At 41.1% G+C, this 18,808-nt stretch overlaps 1 protein-coding gene and 1 non-coding gene across 5 annotated transcripts in view; both read left to right on the top strand.

Moving 5' to 3' along the window:
- The window catches only part of TTC29 (tetratricopeptide repeat domain 29), a 658,543-nt gene that overhangs the window by 229,203 nt on the left and 410,532 nt on the right, over positions 1-18,808 (top strand). Inside the window, exon 1 of one of the 4 annotated variants that reach the window (XM_053216895.1) lies at positions 9,965-10,278. The exons of the other annotated variants lie outside the window; for them this stretch is intronic. The gene's annotated coding sequence lies outside the window, so the exon portion shown is untranslated. Of the gene's footprint in view, positions 1-9,964; positions 10,279-18,808 lie in introns of those variants that run through there. 4 annotated transcript variants of the gene reach the window in all.
- Positions 557-744, top strand: LOC113603115 (U2 spliceosomal RNA). The gene has a single exon (XR_003424669.1). It is a non-coding gene; the product is annotated as a U2 spliceosomal RNA (small nuclear RNA).

Raw genomic sequence — 18,808 nt, forward strand, 5'->3', positions numbered from 1 at the left:
CCTGCTCCCTGAGCAGAAGTGATGCTGGAAGGGGAGGTCTGGTGGGTGGGGATGAATTTGCTGGCCTGTGAAACTCTTCAGCGGGGTTAAGGATGCAAGATAGGAGACCCACGTGGTGGGGATTGCCTGGTGGGGCCTTCACCTGTCTCGCTTGTTCTGGCCTCATGCCCAGCACCTCGATGAGACAGTGAGGTGTCTGTGCTGAGATGGCTATGTTCTGATATGAACCTCCCACGGACTGAACATCTGGATTCCCCTGTCACATTTACGGCATCCTGAGGACACAAGTTACTCTCAGAGGGCAGTGTGTACTGTCAGTGGGAAATGTTCCCTTACAATTTGTCAGAAAATGAGACAATGGCCGTAACACTGTGATAAGGAGACAGAGAACACTCTTCACCTCGGCCAAAGCTTCCTAATATGTTCCTTAAAGTACATACTCTGATTTTCATTAATTCTCTTTATGTAGGCAGAGGTTGGAATTCTTTCTCTGCAGACAGTGCCTTATTGCGCCCACAGCTTTGGAAAACTTTCACCTTTTCAGTTGTTGCTGTGGATCGCTTCTCAGCCTTTTGGCTAAGATCAAGTGTAGTATCTTTTCTTGTCAGTTTAGTATATGACACGTCCTCTATGGAGGACAATATACTGCATTTTTGGAGCAGGGGGAAGGAATAGGAGAGCTTGCTCCGTCTGCTGCACACATTGTCCTTGTATTGCACTACCTTCAGGAACGTTGCACCCCCTCAAGGGAAATACCCAGGTGTCTAAGTCAGCTTGAGAGCTGGTGAGGGGGGTGTTAATCTGAGATTGTGTCTGCTAGATGCTTCTGCCTTGGAGTCTCTGAGCAGGTGGCTTGTTCCTGGTTTCCCAGAGGCGTAGACCTGTCCCCATCAGGGACAGGTAGCTCTGGTTGTGTTGACTGACTGTGGTCGTTCTGGAGGAAAATTCCTTAGAGTGTCTCTAGGCTGTGTGCCTGATGGAGGCACAGTGAGGGCTGTGTGCCTACAACTAGGGTCAGCCAAAGACGGTCCAGATGGTAATACAGGAATACGTGGAATGTGTTGTTGGTCTTCCTACACACTACCAACATGCTTACAAGTATAATTATGCCAACAGTGAAAAATAAATCAATTGTTCATGTGGATTATGAAAGTGAGAGAATTTTGATGACAGACCTTGCCAAAAACGAAGGTTCAGTTATTTCCCCTCGTGCTCTCATCCTGCCCTGATCCCAGAAAGGGAATGAGACCCACTACCTGTGTTCAGGAGGCATGTTCTCCAAATGAACATATTTTCCTAAAATGGCTTTCTTTCCCTGGATAATTATGCTGATCTTTGTAATGATGGATGGCTGACATACAATGGCAAAGGAAGGGGATATCATGGAGATATAAATGCAGAGATGACTGCATGTCAGATTGTATGTAGTATTCATTGATTTTAAGAAAGCAAAGCACTCATCTGTATTAATGCCTCCTCGTTTTAACCATCCACTAGCTTAAGGTACTTCATTCTGTTTTATTTTCAATTGATTTTGTCTTTCAGGAGAACTATTAGGTGAAGAAAGGAAAGAACGGGAATGGGAGAGGAAAAGGCTTCCTGATTTAAGTGTAATAGACCCCAGAGCTGGCACCATGTGTTGGTTCACAGCTTCCACTTTTGCTCTGAATCTTTCCTCTGCCCATTCTTGGTTATGTGACTTTGAACCACTTCCTTCACCAGTAGTGCCATTAGAAGACTGAAGAGGGGGTGGGGCGCATTACCCAGAAGTAAAAATGTGAAGTCAGGGCCTAGAATAGACTGGTCACTTAGCATATGTGTGTAGGATGAATGAAGTGATGCACAGTATAAGGCATCTAAGTCTGGAGTGAGGATAGTGCTCTGCAGAGGTTAACCGAGGGAAGATTTGGGGATGGTGGTGGTGGGGCCAGCTTATACAGAGCCTTACTGATACTTCTACAAGGCCAGCTGACTTGAAAGCGGAACAAGATGGGAGATGCTAATATTAAAAATTTAGGGCAAAAAGAGGCCAAATCTTTCTCTGTCTGTGCACAGATGCCCTAGCGTGTAATATAAGTATGTACAACTCCTTCCCCACACTTCTTGATCATTCATACCTGTACTCCAGCCAACAACCAGGTTCCTGTGGGCAGCAGAGAGGCCCGTCATTAAAAATACATATTATTTGCATTTTTTACTGTAAGTCTAAGTTTTAAGATAAAGTTTAGGTAAAGATATAAGATATATCTTAAGATATCTTAAGATATAAAGAATATTATTTTTAATAAAGAAAAGAGAATCAAGTTTCAACTAGATGGCATATTTTGTACAGTTACTTCATCTCTGTTTCGTAAGTGGTCATCAAGAGTTGGAGCTTGAGTTGTGTGTGTTTTCCAGGTGTATTTTGATGTTGTTATCCAGCAGATTGGGGTGAAAGGAGTAGGAGAAAAAGCAATCACCAGGGGGAGAAGAAAGGAAGAAAAGGTTCCTTTTATCCCCCAGACACCTGGGAATTGCTGAGTACAAGAAAAATATTACTGCTTCCTTAAAACGAAGATTGGAAAGGAAAACAAGAGTGTTACTTTAGAAACATTCTTTTTTAAAATACAAAGTGATGAGATTATTTGCCAGATTATATGGGGTCAGTAGAAAAGTTGCCACCATAACCAGGTCTGAAAAGAAACCCAAGGATTTGGGGTGAGAAAGTGGAAAGCAAAGAAGTCATGGTGTTTTGACTTTGGGTTAAAGGAAGGGAAAATCCACAATTGAGGTGTGATTCAGGGAGGTGAGGCATCAGAAGGCCACCAACTAGAAAGCTGGCTTCTTTGCAGAGCAGGAACTTGGCAGGAGTTAATGGTGATGTGGACATACTATCTTATCTCCCCCAGAGAAAGCCTCTGGCTCTGAGCTTAATTGTTTTGGCAAGGAAGAATCAGGAAGCTTATGAGCTTATAGCTTTGCTGGGCTGTTGCTCTACCTATTTGGAAGATAAACAACCCCAAAGCTCTCTACCACTCTTTAACCTAAAGAAGGATTACCCAGATGGATGGGTATTGTTAAGCCAAAAATGAGAGCAGGAACACATCCACTATAGAAAGAGCTAATAGCTTGCTTAGACAGCGGAGTATCTGGAGAAACTAAATCCCAGGCCAGAACATCACCTTGAGGAGTTTGGGGAGGGGGGGGATTTGTAATTTTTGTGCAGTGAGGGACTATAAGTGATCCCCTCAGCAATTATCTGGGAAATAATCCTAAAACACAAAACATACCGTTGTCTTGTCTGTAATGTCTTTATCATCTACTACTTGGTCAACCAAAGGTGTGGAACCATATTAGGTGGTTTTGAAAGGGATATGTCCAAAGTAAAGATAGCATTTCTAAAGAGATATGGCCCAGGATGGCAGAATGAGCATGGCATGGGGGACCAAAAATGGGGGTTTAAATCTGAAATCTTTATCTTGCTTCCTTTGTGATCTTACACAAGTTGTTTACCCTCTCTGATCTCTAGTTTTTTTCATTTGGGGGTAAGGACAACCTCTGAGCTGTTTTGTGGTGAGCATTAAATGAGATAGCGCTATGAATGTCCCAGGCTCAGAATAGATAGCTGATAAATTATATAACTTCTGACACCATTTGTAGGAGCTTGGAACATAATCTCAATCCCCAGATGTTCAGATGTTCTGAAATGATTTCTTTTTTCTCTTCTTAGGTATAGAATTGGGAGGTGGGGACAAGGAAAAGGTAATAGGTTCTGTGTCCCTGGCTTTAGAGAAGTATCTTAAAATAAACCATTGAGGTCTCAGTTTAAAATATAAAGTTCAGGAATGTGTTCTCTGCCATCCTTGATGTTAGCTTGCTCTGTTTCACTGTATCCATCTCTAAAATGGGACTATTATTATAGTTATGAATAGTTTACAACAGAGAACAATGTCTTTTCAGTGTCATAAGACTCTTCTATTTCAAACTCTTCTATATTTATCTTGAGCACTCAAGAACATGAAGGGTTTCAAAATATTCCACTGAAAAGACCAGGTTTTCTCCTGCGATAGAAATGTGGGACAAGGTATATTCAAGTGGTAAATCAGTGACACCCAGTGGCTGCTGCCTTTATATTTACCTTTTTTATTTTCAGTTTAACTGTAAGGCTCTGTCTCAGAACAAATGAAGAAGGTGATGAGAATATGAAAGTCATAGCTGCTTTTGAAGAAGAGTTTCTCAGCAGTGACATGGGTTTTCTAAGAAATGGGAACAACCTAACAGCAACACCAAAAATAAAAACAATGGTGGAAGGTAGGGAAACAGTTCTGGGAATTTCCTGCCCCATCATTTTGCATTTTATTAAAGAGCATACTCAAGCTTTCCTGTTACTGATGGATTTTGCAAGAAACTTTCCCACCACCGAAGTGGCATGTCAACTTCTTGGATTCCAGCTACATTCTAGTCTGTTGAACACAATTGGGGACATTCCCTAGAAATTAGACTTCTGAGGTGTCTAAAAACTTAACTGGAGGTTTAATCCAAAGCCTCCCCCACCCACTCTAAAGCTCCTCTATGACATAGTAATTGTGGTGGGGTTCAAGATCCCCCCATACTTGAGGTTGAGTAAAAGCAATCATAATGGCACATAGCTGGGCTCAAATCCCAGCTGGTACACTCTGTTAATTGGATGCTTGGGCCACTTACAACTTCGTAAGAGCCCTTATCTTTTTATCTGTACAATGAGGGTTATGACACCTGACACATAGGTTGTCATGGGGTTTTAGAGAAATAACATAACTAAAGTGATGAGTAGATAGCAGGCGCTTGATGAAAAGCAATCAGCCTTGTCCTTTTTTATCAGCCAAGGTTCTCTGTCAACCTAGGTACAAGACAGCTTCTGACCAAAACCCTTCTCTGAAACTGGATGAGTACTTTTTAGGTGCTCCATGATCTGAGTCTTCTGTCAGGGGACAGCATGGGTGGATAAGCACTCATTTTCTTTCTTTGTCATTAGCAGGTAGGACTGGTTTTCATAGAGGACCAGTGCTGCTAAAGTACTTTGGGTTTCTTGGATGAAAGTCTCTCTTCTATCGCATTATAAAATTGTTAGCTGATAACTTACATTGTAAGGATTAGTATTTTTCCCACATAAAACCTGCAGGAGGTTATCAGAGCACAGGGATATAGTAAGTAAGGTAATTTGGTATCACAGTTCATAAAGGATTCCACAGAAGGTTTGTTAAAACAGAAGACTCTAGTTCTTGGTTGCTGCTCCTTTTAATTGCCTCATAAATATTTTCAAAGGACAGGTTATTAAACTATGTAAATAGAAATGTAATTGTCAGTAAAATTTACAAAAGATGGTCTTTTTTCATTTTCTTTATATTGAATATGTGAAATGGTTAAGATGCCAGGCCTTGTGGTCAGACTTGAATTTGAATCTGAGCTTTTCCACCTTCTGGTTTACTTAGATTCTCTAGGCTTCAGTTCCATCATCTGTAGAACAAGGATGATAATGTTTGCCTCACGGGATAGTTGAGAAAAGTAAAGGAGAGCAAGTCTGGAAAACATTTAGCATCTGACACATAGTAAGTGCTCGATACGAAAAGGGAGGGTGGGGATGCCAAGAGCAGTGGCGCTTAACTTTATCTGATTCCAGCCTCTTTAGATGACAAATATTTTTATTCCCTCTTTATTATCTTAAAATTAAATTTTAAGCTAACATAAGCTATCTTCTCCATTCTTCCGACAGCAGTGTAGAGCTCCAATTGAACCAGCAGGGAGAAATAGGAAAAAGAATCAGACTTAACAATGCATTTCATATGCAGCTTGGCTACTACTGCACCCTGGATGCTGTGCCTCCACGACCGCCCTGGGGTGACAGCTAACCATGCAGAGCCACGTAGCAGCATGACTTACGTGCCGTGAGTAGTACTGCTCTTGGCGACTTTTTGAAATAGTGACAAACTCTTTGTAATATTTCAAACAAGGCAAAGAATGATCTCTCCTCACTTAGGTGTTAAGTTGCATTACTGGTAATTTGATGTTGGTTTATATAAATTAAATATATAGTTTATATTTAAACCATGCAGAGACGTGGTTGGAATTAGGTTTTAAGCTCAGAAAATTATAAACACATTTTCCCCCTGTACACACTTTGGACAGAATGATTTTTCGCTATGGGACTGCCTCCTTTGTTACAGGATGATGATCATCCTTGACCTCATTCTACTAAATGCCAGTAACTCACCTCCCCGATTTTTGTGACAACATAAATAACCCCACAGTTTTCCCAACTGCCTTCTAGTGGGCCATTCTACCTTCACTAAGAACCAGTGGCCTAGAGGGGTGCCTTGGTGGCTTAGTTGGTTGGTTAATCACTGACTCTTGACTTCAGCTCAGGTCATGATCTCATGGTTCGTGGATTCGAGCCCTGCATTGGGCTCTGTGCTGGCAGCATGAGCCTGCTTGGGATTCTCTCTCTCTCTCTCTCTCTCTCTCTCTCTCCTTCTCACTCTGTTGCTCCTCTGCTTGTGCTCTTTCTCTCTCAAAATAAAATAAACAACAAACCAATGGCATAGAGAGGCATGAATCTCAAAGCTGATTTTCCTAACTTCTCTTTGTAAGCCAGGCTGTGGGGAGCTCAAGACTGAGGAAGGGGTGAGGGATCCCTCTGGAGCCTCTTTTATAAAGGCACTGAACTCATTCATGAGGGTTCCACCTTCATGATCTAAGGAACTCCAGAGGCCTCACGTCCTAACTTCATCATCTTGGGAGTTAGGATTTTGGCATATGAATTTTGGAGGTGGTTTGGGGGATCACAAACATTCAATCTGTAGAAAGCCCCGCAGGCCAGTAGCCAGTGGAGCTCCAGTGGGCCAAGGGTCAAGGTGATGACCCCACAGCAGAGCAGAAAGCCCAGCCAAGGGCAGAGGAAGGTGAGGCAGAAACTCTGATGGTTCTGTAGCACATGTGAAAGGCAAACTGAAGCCTGGAACATGGACTGGCTCCACAGAATCCTAAATGTGAAGCCTGAAAACAATACAGTTTTCCCATAGAAGATGCCGCAAGAAGCCCAGAGATGAAGTCCTCACAACTCAGTGTTTACATCCAGCCTGAGTAAGTCACTATACCTAACAGTCCATGAAGATGTAGAGGATGCCACCTGGTTCCATGGACCACCTGTGCCCTCTGTCACCATATGATCATGTAGGCCACATTCCTTGCTAATAAAACCAGAGATGATCTAGAGTGACATTTGAGACTGACCTTGACCTGAAAAGATAAGGCATTTACTTAACGGGTAGTTTTAGGTATTGTGCCAGACCAAGGTTGACTAAGGTCCCCTCCAGAGATCTATGAAAAAGAGACTCAATTAAAGGGGGAAGTGGAAATCTGTAGTTTCTTTACATATGATTGTAGTGTGAATAAATTTGGGATCCTTCTGTGCTGTTACCTACCAGGAGTTTACCCCCCAGGATCTAGACATTACACATTGATAATGTGGGTTTGGTGCGAGATGGCTCTGCTTATGTATCATATTGTATGAAGCCTAATTCATGTTTAGGCTTAGTATTAACCTTGTTAACCAACAGAAGGAGCTCAGTAATTTCCAGAAGAGGAAAAAATATTCCTGTTATCACTTTATTGTGGAGAAAGAAAGAAAGAGGAAAGAAAGCAAGAAAAAGAGAGAGAGAGGAAGGAAGGAAGGAGAGGGAGGGAGGAAGGAAGAAAGAAAAAGAAAAGAAAGAAAAGAAAGAAAGAGGAAGGAAGGAAGGAAGGAGAGAGGGAGGGAAGAAGGAAGGAAGAAAGGGAAAGAAAAAGAGAGGAAGGAAGGAGAGAGGGAGGGAAGAAGGAAGGAAGAAAGGGAAAGAAAAGAAAGAGGAAGGAAGGAAAGAGAGAGAGGGAGGGAGGAAGGAAGAAAGAAAGAGAAAGAAAAGAAAGAAAGGAATGGCAAAAAGAAAAGAAGGAAGAAAGGGAAACACCAGTTCTTCAGTTTTCACACATGCTCCTGTCTCTGGATGAGGCACAGCCCTGACTAGGGAGCCAGGAGGAGAGTAGCACTGGTTCTCATGATGGTGCCTCATACTGTCTTCACCAGTTTAGTTCTCAGAAAACCCCTCTGTGCATGTGTGTCTCCCAGTGCACGTGCATGTGCTGACCTTCCATGGTTGTAATTAGGTCCTTAGTGGGTCGGGAAGGGTATGGAGACACCAGCAAATACAGCAGTTGTCAGTGGGTGGGAGACTGAGTCCTGAAGGTGGGAGAGGACTAAGATATGAGTTAAATTGATGCCAGAACCTCGAGTTTTGTTATTAATAGTGTTTTCTTTCTCAGAAGTGGCTGGCTGGGCAGTTCCTTGACTCTGTGCTATTTTTTGTAACCCCTGCTCTTGCTAAATCATTTGATTTCTTCTAGCTTGTGCCCTCTTTGCCTCTTCCTGGCAAGCTCCGGGGCTGATTTCCAACCACTTCCCATTACGGGCACCCTCTTACAGGGTTACTTTAGGTCATAGAGTTGATTTTTCTCTTCACAGTTTTTTTAGCTACAGTTATCCTACGTGGCTCTTGAAAAGCCACCAGAAATAGAAATGTTTAAAAAATACATGTGCATATAGAGGGGGAAAATCATAAATCTGAATAAAATGTAATGATTTAAAAATGTTTGTTGAAACAAAGTTAAAAAAAAAAGGAGGCAAAAAAACCAACAAAACCCTGAAGAAACTACATGGTCCAAATTATATAATGATATAGTCATAGATGAATGTTTATACATTCAAATGTATAGAAAAAACTGTAATAACAACATAAAACCTGGAAGGAAATGTAACAAAATGTTTGTAGGAATCTACCTCTATGTGGTAAGATTATAAGTAATTTTAACTGTTTTCCTTAACATTTTCTTCACTTTCAAATATTCTCTAATGGGCATGTATAAGTTTTTTTCTTTAAAGTTTATTTATTTATCTTGAGAGAGAGAGAAAGAGAGAGAGAGACCAGGGGAGGGAGAGAGAGAGAGGGAGAGAGAGAGAATCCCAAGCAGGATCCATGCTGTCAGTGCAGAGCCCAATGCAGGGCTTGATCTCACAAACATGAGATCATGACCTGAGCTGAAATCAAGAGCCTGATGCTCAATCGACTGAGCCACCCAGATGCCCCAGCATATATCAATTTTATAGCAGGAAAAACTATTTTAAAACCATCAGCTATTTTTTTCTTTCATACCAGCCAGTATATACTTTTTTCTAAAATGAAAATAGATGTGTGTGAGTGTTGGTGGATGGAGGGTGTAACATAGGAAGAGGAAAATACTGTTTTCATAAACAAGTGAATTTATGCTGTTGTCTTAGACATAAGGTACTTTACTTGAATTGCCTGAAACTTTTCACTTACAAAGGTGGTGAACATTGGTTGGGCTTTGATAACCCGGAATGCATTTTGCCTTTCTGATAACAGTCAATTTTCTTCTCAGGAATTACCTTTCACCTAGTGTAGTTCAACTGCTATCAGGAGTCCAAACCTTCCCTAGACAGGGAGGCAGGTGCACCTTTAGCTATTGAAATCTCCCCTTCCCCATACAGTTGAATTCTGAAATGAGCTAAAGGACAGGAAAATTGGTGGGAAATCCATCAGGTCCTGGAAACATCTTGTCATTCCTGCCTCCTTGCCTGGGAACCACCTTGTTAAATATCTGTGCTCAAAAACAGTTCTCTTGCCTCTCGTGAGATTCCTCCAAGTAAATTCCTCTTTGCTTAAGTTAATCAAAATCAGTTTGTTTGCTTGCAACCAGAGCCCCTCTGTTGTAAAGTTATTTTACAGCTGGACTGAAGCAGCCCTATGCTATTTCCATGGATGGCTGGATGTTTAGCTTTGACTCTTGGCCAATTTAAGGTTAATGGGCAAGCGCACCAGCTTACTAATGATTTATGACGTTCTGTTTATAGTCCAAAACTCCCCTGGTGAAACCTTAGGCCAGATTGTTTTTCAGTAGATTTCACCTGATGGAACCAGTTGGCCTGGCTTGGTTAATATGACCTGGGGGCATAAAAGACCCTACTGTGAATTTCTGCCTGCAGGTCTTGGAAAGCCAAGATACATAGTAAAATTTTAGCGGTTTAATCCAGAGACCAAGCAAGCAACTACTTCAGCAAATAAGAATAATCCCGGAGAATTTTGCCTGGAAGGCTGTTCAGGTTCCCATGCTGACATGCACTTTCTCTCAGTGCACCATAACTTTTGCCTTTATTTTATGCTTTAGGACAGCATGCTCTGTGAAGTCTCGTGAGTCTTTTAACCTAATGTGAGTAATCTTTGTGGGACCTTCCCTGCCACAGAAGCAGATGGCATTTACAGAGTGATGAAAGGGCCTGAGACAAGGAGTAGGTAGAGAGAGGGGCCTGCGTGGCTAGCAGTCTTTAATAACAGTTCTGGTGAGGGGGAATGTGTGGTTTGTTCAGGAGTGGGTAAAAAACTAAGGGGCATTCTAGACAAGTTTTATAAGATACTGTTGATTAAAATGAAGTCAGGAGAAACTTTAACCTGAATCTGATATCAAACCCCTTGTGTACTGGAAGGATGTCAGAGCCATGGTTTAATGGTGGAGTTAATAAGCATGTTTTAATTGTTCTTCCTGGGTGCTTCTTCTTGATCTTGCTTCCTCCACATAATTGCATTCTCTTGTTTGCATCCTTTGTACCTCTCTACAGTACTGTGGTTGCTTGGTGAATTTTAAGCTAAGATCTAGTGTGTGTTTTTTGTGAGTCAGTGAATTATGTGTTCCAAAAATGCTTTTAATCCATTGTGGTCAAGTTGTAGACTAGTTCTGGCCCCCAGAGAATTACAGGATTCACAAGACCCATGGCTCCGTGCCTCTCATTTAGAATCACTTACGTCATTGTGTTATCAGTTATTTTTACATCTTTTTAAAATCTTGATTGCAGTGGCTTGTCATTTATCTTTCCATCCCCAACAGCATCAAGCAAATCCCTAGCACATAGTGGGTGCTCAATAAGCATTTATAGAATAAGCATATATGTGTATATATCTATGTATTTGATGTCCAGGCCACCAAAAACCCGGAGAATCCTAGCATTTTCCTTCTGCTGCAGTGTCATAATTTTGAGAGTGGCAAAAAAGCAATGCAATAAATCAGTACAAGAAAGGAAATTTAAAATGCAGCTTCTAAAGTCTGGAACGGCTTGAATTTTGATCATGGACCTCATCTGTTGCCTGTGAGTCCTAATGCAGACACAGCCTAATCTTATTGTGACCTACCTGGTTTAGTACTTTGTGATGAGGACTAGCATTCTTATGGAGGAGCCAGAGGGACTGTAGATCCACCAAAGCCTTTAAATCAATCCAGGAGTATTTATTGTTCCGTGTGATTTTACTTGTGTTTTACTGAATTCTAATTCTTTGAGAAGGCTGAGGGTCCATAGACTAAGGTGGTTTTGTACAGCAGTTAGATTTCTAGCATGGACTCTGAAGACAGATGACCTGGAATCAAATTACATTCCTGTAATTGCTGGCTCTGTTGCCTTGGACAGGTCATTTAATCCTGCTGTGCCTTAATTTCCTCATCTGTAAAGTGGGGATGATTAAAGCACCTACTTCCTAGGTTGTTCTGATGATTAAAAGACTTAAATTTATGTAAAGCGTAAAGAATAGTATCTGACATATAGTAATCTCTCTCTCTCTTTCATGTAATTATTCAATAAACACCATATTTAAGGCCTCACTGGCCAGAAGTTTGTAATATAATCTGGAAGACTGCTTTTAATCTGGTGTTCTCTACATTTTCTCTGGGTTATCTTTTCATATTCTCTCTAGGCAGGTCTTCCTGTGTGTATACAGATTGGAACATGGGAGCAATGTTCTGTCCTCACTGGTCAGGCACCTTTTCATTTTCAAACGACTGGGTAACCAATACAGATGCCTAAATCAATTGGGAAGAAGGAAGTCTTGAGTAAGAATGCCTTTTAGCCAGGTAAAGATTGATATGTGTCCCATCAAATGAAAACAAGGAGCAGGTAACTCTCAGATGTAACTCACATGTCCCTCTAAGAAGCTCACGAGGGAACTCTACTGTAGGATAGTCCCGTCTATCCTTCTCTAGGAGACCCTATTTCGGTGTATAGGACAAATTATCTTATAGCTCTTTGAAAGACAGTGTTATACCCTTCACCTTTCAAAAACATATATAATGGCTGCCCCTAACCACTCTTATAGCTTCAGAAATAAAATTAAGTTAGAGTAACATTAAACTTTAAGAAATATCATGGTCTAATTGAGGTCACTTAGATCAAACCAAATATTTAAAATTAAAATAACTGAAATTGACAAATGATGTTTTTTTTTCCTTTGAATGATGCCCTTTTCCTTCTTTCTGATCATATGTGTGCTAACCTCTATGGAGAGTGTACACATATGTGTGGATGTGAAATCTCCCTCATTCACATGACTGGAGGCCAGTTCCTTCACATGACCCCATGCTTGGAATGTGGGAGGGCTCAGGCAAGAAAGGCTTCTAGAGGAGAATCCCTAAACTGTCAGAGGTGGGGAATGGCCATGGGTTCAGACAGACTGAGCAGTCGGAGGAAAGCAACGGGCTTGCTGTGGTTGTGAAGGATGGCGTCCCTAATGGTTTGAGAAACTCCCAGTATTAAAATACACCTTTGAGCCTATACAAATAAACCAGCATGAGAAAGTTTACAATGTTGTTTTTAAAAAGCCAAAGGAAACACACCTCTGCTGTCATTTGACCATTACTTGTGATCCTAGGACTAGAAGCTGACACGGGGGTTCAGAGAGCCTTGTGGTAGTAATCTGTAGGATAGAGGAGTTCTTTCAGTTGTGAAGTCTTGGTTATTGAAATTTGTTTACCTTCTCTCCTTAGGGTTCATTTCTTCCAACATGGCATTTCACAAGAGTCTCTTCGTTAATGTCCCAAATTGACCACTAGATGGCAACATTGCCCTTTTATGTTACAGCTTTGGCTACGATAAACTATTTTTCCAACAACCAAAGTTAAAAAAAAATTAAAAAGTAAAGACTAATAATTTAAATGCATCACTACGTATAATAGGAATAAGGTGGAGCACATTAAATTACTAATTTGTGATTTACTTACCTAGAAAGAAACTTGACAACATTCTATTTCATTGCATCCTTGGAGAACAGACATTTGTGCCTGGTGCTTATAGACTGTACATGTATGGCCTCAGTTCCTCTAGTGTTTGTGGCTGCAGAGACCTGCCCAGATGTTGGATGTTTTGGTTTTTTTTAGTTCAAATCATTTAACCTCTTTCTTGATTTCACAACATCCTAGAGCAGTGGTCTCCAAACCCAGAGACATAATATTAAATAAGTAAAAGATTACGGAGACTCTTCCCCAGGGATTCTGATTCAGTAGGTGTGAAGTGGTGCAGGAATGTCTGGATTTTTAAAATCACCTCCACATGCTTTTGATTATCAATAAATTTGGAAGTGGACCTAGTGCCCTTAATTTCTCCAGCAACAGAATCCTCGAAATAAAATGAATTTTAACTCAATTTCGCTTAAAATTGCCATATACACTTTTTTAAGAGAAAAAGCCTTAATTAAAAATACTCAAGCATCTCAATTATGAAAAAGTTGAAATCACTATAATAACAGTAGAGCTCTAGTAACTGAAATATTTATTCACCCTATATGTCCTAAATAAAGGTTATGAGATCTGCATATGGGCTGGAATTGATTTGATGTGAAAGACAGCTTGCTAATGGTATTGCCTCTCCTATGTGCTTCTCATAGTGGAAGATTCTCAAACTGGGGAGTGGTGGATTTGTATAGGAATAATGTCAGACATTCCAGAATGATGTCCCTCTATTGTCACATTAAGTATTGAGATGTGTATCTTTAAAAATCATGAATTGACACTTTTGAAAAATTTGGGGGTCCCATCAGCTATATGGAATACTTGCTTTCTTTGTCTTTTCTCATTTTCTTCTCTTCTCCTCTGTTTCTCTGTCTCTGTGTGTCTCTATCTCAGTCTCTCTCTGTCATTACTTGCTCTGATCTTTATTTACTTTCTGGTTTAATGTGATAGCTTGAGACCAAGTAATCACAGTTTATATATTATTTGCCTGGACCTGTTTGAATCAACTGGACTCATGAGTTTTTTCCTTTATCCAATATCATCTTTTCTTTTTTGTAGTTAAAAATATCGATCAGCATTAGAAAAGAACACCTCCCTTTTCTGTTGTTAATTCATGGGTTTATATAAAGGTCCTCATAAAGTGCAGGGGCATCTGGGTGGCTCAGTTGGTTAAGCATCCATTTCGGCTCAGGTCATGATCTCTTGGGTTTGAGCCCCGCATCGGGCTCTGTGCTGACAGCTTAGAGCCTGGAGCCTGTTTTGGATTCTGTGTCTCCCTGTCTCTCTGCCCCTCCCCTGCTCTCACTCTCTCTGTGTCTTTCAAAAATAAATAAAACATTAAAACAGTTTAAAATTAAAGTGAAGATACCTTTTAAAACTAATAGAGAACAATTTTGTTTTCAAAGAAGAATACCAGGTTTCCATAACATGATTCTCCAGTTTAAAAGCATTAAATCTGCTGTTCACAGAAGATTCTGGGAAACTTATTCCTTTGTTAAATCCTCTTTTTCTGTTTCTCTGCTTCTTTGATAAATCCTTGAATTTAAAGACAAAAAGATTCCTATATGTTGGATGTCACTTCTGTTTTTTTTTTTTTTTATGTCTATTTATTTTGACAGAGAGACAGAGAGCAGGGGAAGGGCAGGGAGAATGGGAGAGAAAGAATCCCAAGCAGGCTCTGCATAATCTGTGCAGACCCCAACACAGGGCTCGGTCTCACAAATCGTAAGATTATGACCTGAACTGGGATCAAGAGTCAGATCTTGACTGACTGAGCCACCCAGGCGCCCCTCACTTCTAATTTTTTAAACACAATGGCAAAGGGAAAAAAAAAACACACAGAAAATGGCACATGAATTGAAATACACATTGGTTTCAGAGTCAGCTACACAACTTAGAGGAATCCTCATCTGGACAGATGCTTGTTTTTCTTGTCATAAGTGGTATCCACACTCACCACTTCCTGCATCCCAGTGCTGGTCCTTGGCAGCAGGAACGGAGTAAACAGAACATTCTACTGTGAAAGTTTTAACTTAGATGCTGGAGACTTTGAACCTGCACTTAGGAAAGAAGCGCCCCCTTAGCCGGGCCAGCAGAGGGACCTGGAGGGCCGCTGTGTCTCTAGGCCCAGCCAGAGGAATCTGTGTGTCCAAATAAACATTTATTTTCTGAGAGTTTTATTCCCTGTTCCTCTCCCTTAAAAAATGCAAGAGAATTATCTGTAGGAAAATATTCAGATTTAGATCAAAACAGAAAAAGGAAGCAGTGCTCTCTAGTGAGAGAGTTAAACCGTACCTCTTCCCTCCTGAAAAATTGTCAGTGATTTTGATTAGCAGGAATCACTGACACTACAAATCAATCCTGTTTTAATTTTTAAAAGACACTTGAGGTGTGTTTCACAGCGCCTTGTTTCTGTGCAAACTGAAAAATTAAAATAAAATAAATTTTAAAAATATTTTAAACCAGAAAAAGAGAGGGGGAGGCCTCTAAATTTAGAAGGTGCCAGATCTTAAGCACCAGAAAAGCCTGTTCTGGTTTCCATATGTTTACCTTTCTGCAAAGCTGGCCCATAGCGTACCTTCCGTCTTCAAAAGGAAATCCTGGCACCTGGAAGATTGGGCTGACAGTGAGTATTAAAATGACTTGTTTAATGAGCAGCGTGATTGAACCGCGTAGGGAATGCTGAGGAGTTTTTTCGAAGGACTAGGTTTGGTGTTTGCATTTTGTTATGTTGTGTGCTTCCACTGTCCCTTATTTTGACAAGCTTTCGAAAAGTTTGGGATGAGCATGGGCAATTTTTCTTTTTGCTTGTAAACCTGGTTGCTAAAAAAGAAATGGGGCCTCTCCTTACCTGCCACTAATGGAAGACGGGCTGTGCCACTTAAGTGGCATTAAGTGAGACCCTTGGCATTAATTCAGCACCAAAGGTTTTTGAGGTCTGTATGTACAGATGAGCAGGGACCATGAGAGATGTGCTTATTCTTTTAAGGCACTAGGCCACCCTCCACTAAGTAAGGGCTGTTTACTAAATGGCGGGTGAGTTGCCAGTCCTTAGGGCTGGAAGGAACTGACTTTCAGAAATCATTAACTGCATTCCACGATGCTTCTTGGAGATGCAGCTTTGTTTCAGAGGTCTGCCTCCTCCCTCCCTAAGATGAGGATCTACTGAGTTTCAATTCCCCTAGAGTCAGTATACATACTGCCTTTCACACGAGAAGATTGTGTTCTTTAGAAGTCTAACTTAAATTTCCCTTCACAAATTTAAGGGATTATTTTTTTTTCTTACTAAAAAAATATAGAACACCCCCCCTTTTTTTTTTGCCAAGGCAAACATACCAAATTCCTTTGTTTTATGTGTTTGTCATTTTGCTTTTGAAGTTTGAACGTATTTCTCAACTAGCTCAGTTTTTTCTTCCGAATTGTTTTGAACTTTTTACCATTTCCTTTATTTATGGAGGATTGGACTGAAAACAAGATGATGTTAAATAACTAGTAAATGTTGAGTTAAAAGAAATTCAGAATAATATACTGAAAATCATACATAGAAATGTAGTATAAACCTACTGTTGAATAATTCTAAGTGTTGTGGTTGCCTAGCAGGAAGAAGAAGATTGCATGTCCTGTAAGTGGGCGGCTTTGTTCACTCCCAGTTGATAGAATGAGACTCATTTCCTTAACAAATCCCTTAAAAACAAACAAGTGGGTTGTAAATAGTCTGAAGATTCCAGCCTCTCTTATCCTGGAGTTTTCAGATTTTTTTGTGTATAATAGTTTTTGTCATGTCTTCTTGGGAAGAGGGAGTCTGTTTTGTTCAAAGACTTTCCACTGTTTGCTCACTGCAGAGCCATTTTATGAGGGTAAAAGTTGGAAAATAACTGCAAATGTCTACTAGACAAGAAGTGTGTATTTTTAAAAACACATGCATAGATACATGGCTTTAAATGGAAAAGACTAACATATTTCACGGATTTTGCTGAGATGTTACAATGAGGTGATTAAAGGGAACATTTGCTTCCTTTACAGACTTCTCTCTTCACAAAATCTAAGATTTCCATTCACAGTGCTGCAGATAAGTTGGAGCAACACAGCCATAATCGGGTTTTAGGGAGAAATGCTTCCCAGGTAGGGAGCACAGACCAGCAATAATTGGTAAAGGCGTAGTTGCTTCAGAAACAACTCTTCCGGCCGACTCAGAAAGCAAATGTGCAAATGGCACTGGATCCTAAAGGGGCCAGTTACACCCATTAGAAAAGGAGTGTAATGCCTGAAGTTCCAAAACCTCCCACAAAAGACCACCAGAGTCTTCAGTCAAAGCCAAGCGGCAAGGGTCGTTTATTGCAGGTTAGAACCTGGTCCTCTGCGCACTCGTCGCCGGTGCTGCAAGAGGCCACGATCAGGGTTGGTACAGCGTTTTTATAGACAGAGACAAATAGCACAGGGGAGGTTTCAAACTATGAGGGGCCTGATTAGTTGATTTCAAAGTAAGGACATTTGTTGTTCTCTGATTGGGCGTCCTTTGTCTGTCCTTTGGCGGGAAGGCTTTGTCCGTTACTTGTGGTGAGAGGAAAAAGGGGAAGGGGGAAGAGGGTAGGGTAGGTGAGGAATGTGCTAAGCAAGCAGGTTTACAGAAGCGAGAAATGCCGGTTAGTTTATGTACAATCACTCATTCCATTACATATCAGACTACATTTAGGAAGTTTTACAACCCATTCTACTACACAGCGGGTTACATTCAGGAAAGGCCTCACAATGCTCGTAGCAAACAGCAAGCAAAACAGACTTCTCAGCAATTGTATTTCTTATCAAAGATCCATAATAAGCAGAAAAGAGAACCTAGCTTTAAACTAAGGCAGGGCTGTCATTTGGATTGTTCCTTTCAGGAGGTAGTGTGTGTGTATGTGTGTGTGTGATTTTCTGTGGCCAAGGGCTTTTCACCTCTGTGGCAGCACACAGAGGGTAGCAAGAATTGCTTGGTTAATTCTTTCTCTGTGTTGATGACCAAGACCCAAACGAATGTAAGCTTTTAGATGGCGTACAGGGTTTTCACTTCTAAACAAAACCACAGAAGATGGCACCGCCTGGGGAGAGCGGCCACTGACCACCGAGGGAACTTTAGATCAGCAAGGACTCTCAACACCGGGGTCTCCTGGTTGCAGAGAAGGAAACTGGGCCCAGACACCAGTTTTTTTTTTTTTCTTCCGAGATTCCCACAGCAAGACCCAACTGGCAAAGTCAGTTCCCTGCACACAGGTCATTACTCTCCCAGGTCAGAGAGGGCCACCGGTCCTGGTCCTTGCTTTTCTTTCCCACCGGCTGTCTGCTTCCCCTCTCTTCCCAAGGGGAAAATGTCTTGAAACAACAACATGAGTATTTGCTAGGTTTGATGTTGGGGAATTAACTAAGCTCTTGGTTTAAGCCAGATCAGAGAACTGTGTATTTTCCCTGGTAGAGAACAGACTCTCGTATGCTTTTATGGGTGCCCCTGGCATGTACTGAGGGACATTCTAGGAAGAGGCTCTATAAAATCTGCTCTTTTACTCACGGCAGGGATTCCCAGGCTGCCATCCACAAAATCAGGACACTGGAGAATGACCCAGGGGAGAAAGTATTCTAAGTTTCGGAATCTAGGAAAAACCATGATTCTCCCCAACTGTTGGTGCATGTTTTTTGTTTTTGTTTTGTTTTGTTTTGTTTT

Source organism: Acinonyx jubatus, chromosome B1 (genome assembly GCF_027475565.1).
Source record: "Acinonyx jubatus isolate Ajub_Pintada_27869175 chromosome B1, VMU_Ajub_asm_v1.0, whole genome shotgun sequence".
NCBI lineage: Eukaryota > Metazoa > Chordata > Mammalia > Carnivora > Felidae > Acinonyx > Acinonyx jubatus.